This window comes from Amphibalanus amphitrite, unplaced genomic scaffold (assembly GCF_019059575.1).
Source record: "Amphibalanus amphitrite isolate SeventyFive unplaced genomic scaffold, NRLGWU_Aamphi_draft 000249F_arrow, whole genome shotgun sequence".
Taxonomy (NCBI): Eukaryota; Metazoa; Arthropoda; class Thecostraca; order Balanomorpha; family Balanidae; genus Amphibalanus; species Amphibalanus amphitrite.
Window position 1 is genome coordinate 266,237 of NW_024881744.1, and position 6,000 is coordinate 272,236.

The 6,000-nt window shown below is 47.6% G+C and overlaps 1 protein-coding gene across 1 annotated transcript in view; it reads left to right on the plus strand.

Moving 5' to 3' along the window:
- Positions 1 to 3,028, plus strand: part of LOC122386394 — a 213,877-nt gene extending 210,849 nt beyond the window's left edge. Inside the window, exon 15 of the mRNA XM_043375563.1 lies at positions 179 to 3,028. The gene's annotated coding sequence lies outside the window, so the exon portion shown is untranslated. The remainder of the gene's footprint in view (positions 1 to 178) is intronic.
- The last annotated feature ends 2,972 nt before the right edge of the window (positions 3,029 to 6,000 follow it).

Below are 6,000 nucleotides of genomic sequence, written 5' to 3' on the forward strand. Positions count from 1 at the left end.
TGACGTCATAAACAATCATATATCGATGACGTCATTGTGTCCATTCAGTCTGATATTGTCGCTGTGACGTCACTGTGGCACTATTCTCCCATATCATATAGCACCTGTTGTCTCCTCAGTGACGTCATATGTCATATTTTGTCCCCGCATGACGTCATGCTCCACCCGGTACCGGCAGACTTGTTCACCCTCGCATTGCAAGACGTTGAGATGACGGACAAATGGGACGACAGTCGGCCGGGCTTTATCTCCAGCTGGGAGCCGGTGAAGCTGCGCTCCTTCAGCACCAGCGTGCACCAGGGGGACACATTGGGGTCGAACACAATTATTTCGATCAAAACTACGCTGATTTATGACATTATACGTGTTCGAAAAAGTCCATGGACATCTCGTGTATGCTTTATATACAGGTAGAAGGACAAGATGTGAATATAATGGCGTGATACATTACAAGTAAGGCGTGAAATATGGACCAGGAACTTGTGTGTGGTTCCACAGTGCGCCGTGCAATTGAACCCAACACATTGGGTTATCTGTGGACTCTATCGAGAGCGGATGACGCACTGTGCGGTGTTTACTTTCTTCCAAATGAATTGTGTGAAATATCATTGCTGGAGATTGCACATTGCATATGTTGTGAGGTCCTACGTGCGAGCTGCTTTGTAGAAATTCGTCAGGGGACTGCCATTTACTACGTTTGAAAGAAGTTTTATGAAGGTTTAGTTGTTAATACATGTACATACTTAACGATAAACACTGCTATGTAGCTTTTATCCCGCGAGTTGCTGGGGGGGAGGGGGGGGGGGCGTTAAACGCCCCCACTTTTTTCGCCGGGCCATAGCATAAATTTTGGGTACCTGTAGAGAATTGATTAAAGTTTATTGTGACAAAGTTTCAAAAAAATCGGTCGGAAAAATTTTGAGATATCGAGGTTTTAGTGAAGTCATGATTACTGAGTTTTCGACAAAAAACGGCATATGTTCAAAAAATCATATAAAATCACAGAATAAACATACAGACATGCCGTAAACGCCATTAGACTGCCAATACCGTGAACAATCAAATGGCTATCTTCGATTAGGTATTGATTATCGTTCCGCATTTTCCAAATTATTGAACTGAAACTTGGCAATTTCTCGTGACTACTTGACGACCATGATACATGCATTTCTTAAATTGAACTTTTTGAGCCAAACACGTACACATATGATAAAATGAATGTCACCATCGTGTTCTACGCCCCAAATTACCCATAAAACATGTTTCACGGGCTGCGAATATCAGTTTTGATTTTCGGGGATATGTGCCTACCCGGTTGACCTGACCTTGACCCTGACCTATGCTTGACTGACCCCTACATGGAGCTGACACTCTTGTAGGCCTTATATGATGGATTGTGCACCGTTTTGACAGAGTTTATGACGAGAGGTGCCCATTGCGAAGTCCTGAAGTCCATGCTACTGAGAGCCCGATTTCAGGTGTTTGACCTGACCTTTACCCGACCTGTGACCTCAAAATTCAACTTTAACCCTCGCCGGCCGAGGGGGGGGGGCGGGTGCCCCCCCCCCCATAGGTTTTTTTTTCGCAATAGCTCCGAACACGCTGGCGATAGAGAGCTGAAACTTGGCATACCTGACCTTTGATCCAAGCCGGATCTTTTGACACCAACTGCATTTTTGGGTCAGGTCAGGTCACTGACCTATGACGTCATAAGTGAACCTCTGCACGGTCTTCAGATGTCGCAACTTCGCAACGCCCTCACTGCAAGAGGAGATGTCACAGGGAAATGAAACTTGCAGGATCTAGTATCTATTATGAGTCTCACAACTTGTATATCTCGGATTTTTCCTAAAGGTCATATGAGGTCAGGTCATTTTCGTGACCTCACCATCATAAGTCAATGGGGAAAAATGAAAACTGCTATTCTGGCGCCGGGAACGATCTCCAACTATCTCAAGCACACATAATCGTGATTTGATGCACTCCTTGCAAGGTTAGATGCGTCACTTTTGCAATGTTGACCTTGCGTGACGTCATTTATGACGTCATCAAGGTCATATTAGTTTTTCGTCAATAACTCTTGATCAAATTGAGCTAGCGAGTCGTGAAAGCCACCAATGGACTCAGGAAGGCCTGCCGAATCGAATGATATGCGACATGACCTCTTTCGACCAACTTCGTGACCTGGGGGTGCTGACCTGACCTTGACCTGAGGTCAACACCCCAAGTTGACCTGACCCGGACAAAAATTACATCATTCGACGCGCCTGAGCGAGGCGAACACGATGCTGCCAAAATCGCGGCTCTGCGGCCGTTTTTCCGAAGTTATTCACCAAAAACTGAACCGTACCTTGCGGCACTTGACCTGACCTCAGAGGTCACCGGTTGACCTAGGACCTTAAAATCGAGTACCAATCTCTGCGTCTCGTAACGGCGCACACGCTCGTTTTTTCCGCGACGCGCTAGCTCCACCAGGGGCGAAACGGCGAGGGGGGGTCGTACCCGCCCCCCCTCGGCCGGCGCGTATGTAGAAAACCAATAGGTCCGGTGAGGGTTAAAGTACTCATCTGAAGCGTCTCGTCGCGTTCTTTCGTTTGCCGCCTCGTGCGTTTCGCTGCGCCTATTGGTTCTCGAGTTATCGGCTGGGGGCGTTTAACGCCCCCCCCCCCCCCAGCAAACTGTGGGTGGCGAAATACCCCAGCAACTGCCGGGATATTTTGTACACATGCGGAGATCAAGAAGTTTGTGCATCGGATTGTGTCTGAATTATCTGTGACGAATCATTGATGGGCTTTATTTGTGCCGCACGGCTGCGCTGGTTTGCATACATTCTTTCTCTTGACTCCGTTTGCCTAATGCAACTCCAGATGTCGATGTTATGGGTAGCTTAGTAGCCAGTTACAACTAGCTAATGTCCTTGGAGTATTTGTTTGCGTGTTTATATGCCACGTGCGTGTGTATGATCACCAAACGTGCCTGCTTTATATCTGTAATACAGTAACGACAGTGACATAACACCGGGAGTATAATGATCCCTTTGTACATGTGGGAGTATAATGATCCCTTTGTACGTTTGGTGGACGTCTCGGCACAGAGTCCCCTTAGGACACAAAAGGCCTCTCTGAAGACATGCTGGCCACCGGGCCTCCAGAAGGAGTACAGCTCGAAGGGCAGTCCGGTGATGAGCAGCAAGAGGTCGGAGATGGCCAGGTTCAAGAGATAGTAGTTGGTCGCCGTGTGCATGTAGCGCTTATGTACGATGGTGATGCAGGTGATGGTGTTGCCCAAGGCGCTGACGAAGAAGATGACGCCGTAGAGGACCGTCAGGGAGATGATGACATGGAGGGGAGCACGTTCAGGAGCGAGGAGTGTGATGTTGGAGGTGGTGTGGTTGGGGAAGGTGGAGAAGGTGGCGATGTCGTAGTCGTCGTACGCGGGGAGGGAGGTGGAGTTTGGCGACGAGGACATTGGTGGTTCGTGAGGTCGGATGGCCGGCTGTTGGTGCGTTTGTCTAGTGAATTTGGGTTCAGTCACTCCGGTCACACGGAGGTCGTAATCCGTCTGGGTGATTCGTTGTTCAGCAGCCAGCGTCTTTAGGCCAACATCTTCGGCAAATCACTCTCACCATCACATGTGAACGTCACGTGATAAACTTCTCCAAACACCACCTCTCAGAACATTCACAACTTTTCCACCTTTTCTCAAGCTACCTAGATCTCACTCCGACTTATACCATTTAACCCTAGAACGCCTAGGGGGGGGGGGGTTGTATCAACCCCCCCTGAGGTTTTTTTCGAAGTGCACGCTAAACGGCTTGTCGTAGCGGGCTGAAATTTTCAATACCCTCTGGGGCAACCTTTGCGCATCTTTTGCCGAAAAAAAATTGATCGGGTCATGTCAGGTCACGGAGTTATGACGTCATAAGAGGTACAGCCTCCGGCCGACAGTTACCAAACGTGTGCGCCGAATCCCTAGGTTTTCTGCCGGTGATACCCACATTGTTTGATGGATCATGATGAAACTTCCCATGCATGTTGGGGCAAGCATTGGCTATCGTGTGGTGCAAGAAAATTGACCGGGTCAGGTCAGGTCATGGAGCTATGACGTCACAAGAGGAACAGCGTCCGGTACTATTTTTGAAAAGCGCCCGAACCACTATTTTGCTAATTCTTGTCACCTCAATGGGAATATGCAGCAATATTAGCTTCTATAAGGAGCAAATGGACCTCCCAAATCCAAAAATACAATCAGATTTCAAAAATTTAAATTTTGATTTTTCGAATTTCTGCCGCCGACTGTGACCTTGCCGACTTCCGGCGCTCCCAACGCGCCATTTTTAGAGCTAGGGAAACGAAATATATACCAAACGATAGAGAATTGATCAAGGAACACGATAGTGAAGGTTTCAAGTCGATATCTCCCACCGTTTTGCCGCAATCGCCGCGGAAAGTTGAAAAAGTTTGATTTTTCGGAAAATTTGACCTTTGACCGGTCATAAGTAGGTCAAATGTTGACCTAGGACCAAAAAATATACCACCAATCGCGAGATCTCGTTGAGAGCAATCCGTTGGTTTTTTCCGCTAAGCTCTACGACCTTCCGTTTCGAAACGCCAGGGGGGGGGGTCGTAACAACCCCCCCCCCTGGTCGTTCGTGTTATGAGAAATGGCCTGGTCGTGCGAGGGTTAAGTAAATCCATTTGGAGAATCTTCAGCACTGGAGAAGAGCAGGAACGTGGCTTTCAACCCGCTGAACTTTGCGCTTTCAAAAGCTGCTTCAGCAAAACATAGGCAGGTGACTAGGTTTGAACTGGGTTTCAATGAGAATAAATACCAAGCGCGTCAAGACCCGTCCGTCTCATTTGGATGTATTACAAGAAAGATGCGATGGTTTCTGAGTGGCCATGTTGACAGTTCGGCGGCGAGAGTACGTTGAGGTTGAGTCCAGTCTCAATAGTAGGCATATTGGTATGGAGATACTTGCAGGCCGCTTATTCAGTCTGGTTTGATGGAAGACAAAGACGTACTCGGAAGACTCTGTCGTGTTTATCTGTAAGAGGAAAAGGACAGTAATTAAAATAAATGTAGCCGTTCTTGACGATGGCGAAACACTACGAGAACTTATTGTGCTAGGAAATAATTTTTGAATACCTTTTTGTTTATAAGTGCCGGCAGTAAGAGAGCTGTGGCAAAGAAAAAATGTCAAACTGTGGTCGTCTAACATCCAATGGAAATTAATGATGCGTATTTAACTAACGACTTGAAATCAGAAGGTAAGAGTAGCTCGATGTTTTCTGTAACCATCATCAGTACAAATATTGCCAGACGTCTCAAAATCGCTGAAACAAAACGATTGGTGTTAAAACTTGCAGGAAGACTAAATTATATGCAACGTTGCGTCACATAATATGTGCACTGTGCATAGGCAGCCAGGGTCGCGATTGAAATATCACATGCGGGCCGCTTCCGGTTTTGCCGGTAATAATTACAGTTTAGTGCAGAATACTTCCGGTTTAGTGCAGAACGCTTCCCGTTTTTGCAGACCATTTCTAGCTTCATGCGTAACAGCACCCAGTGTGTGCGTATAGCACTGGCAGTGTTAGTGAGCCATTATCCGATGCTTTGGTAGTTTTAGTGGATGGTTTTGCAGGGCTGCGGAGTCGATGGGTTTTTGATTACTCTGGCTCCGACACCTACCCCATCTTCTAAGATTAGACTCCGAATCGAGCATGACTTAGAACTGTGACTCCGACCAGCAGCGACTCCGACTCTGACTCGCAGCCCTAGCATGTTTGCGGAGTCGATAGATGTTCGGTGACGCGTATTTGGAAATTCCGACCTCGACGAGCATCTGTGGTAGAAAACCACCACTTTGGTTACGGAGCGAGCGAAGCGAGCGAAGTCTTTCCTTAGATTAACGGAAATTTCTGAGTATGAGCGGCCGGCTGGCCGGCCGGCCGTGGTCACGATTTTGCGACGCTTATATCTCAGCAACCACTTGAC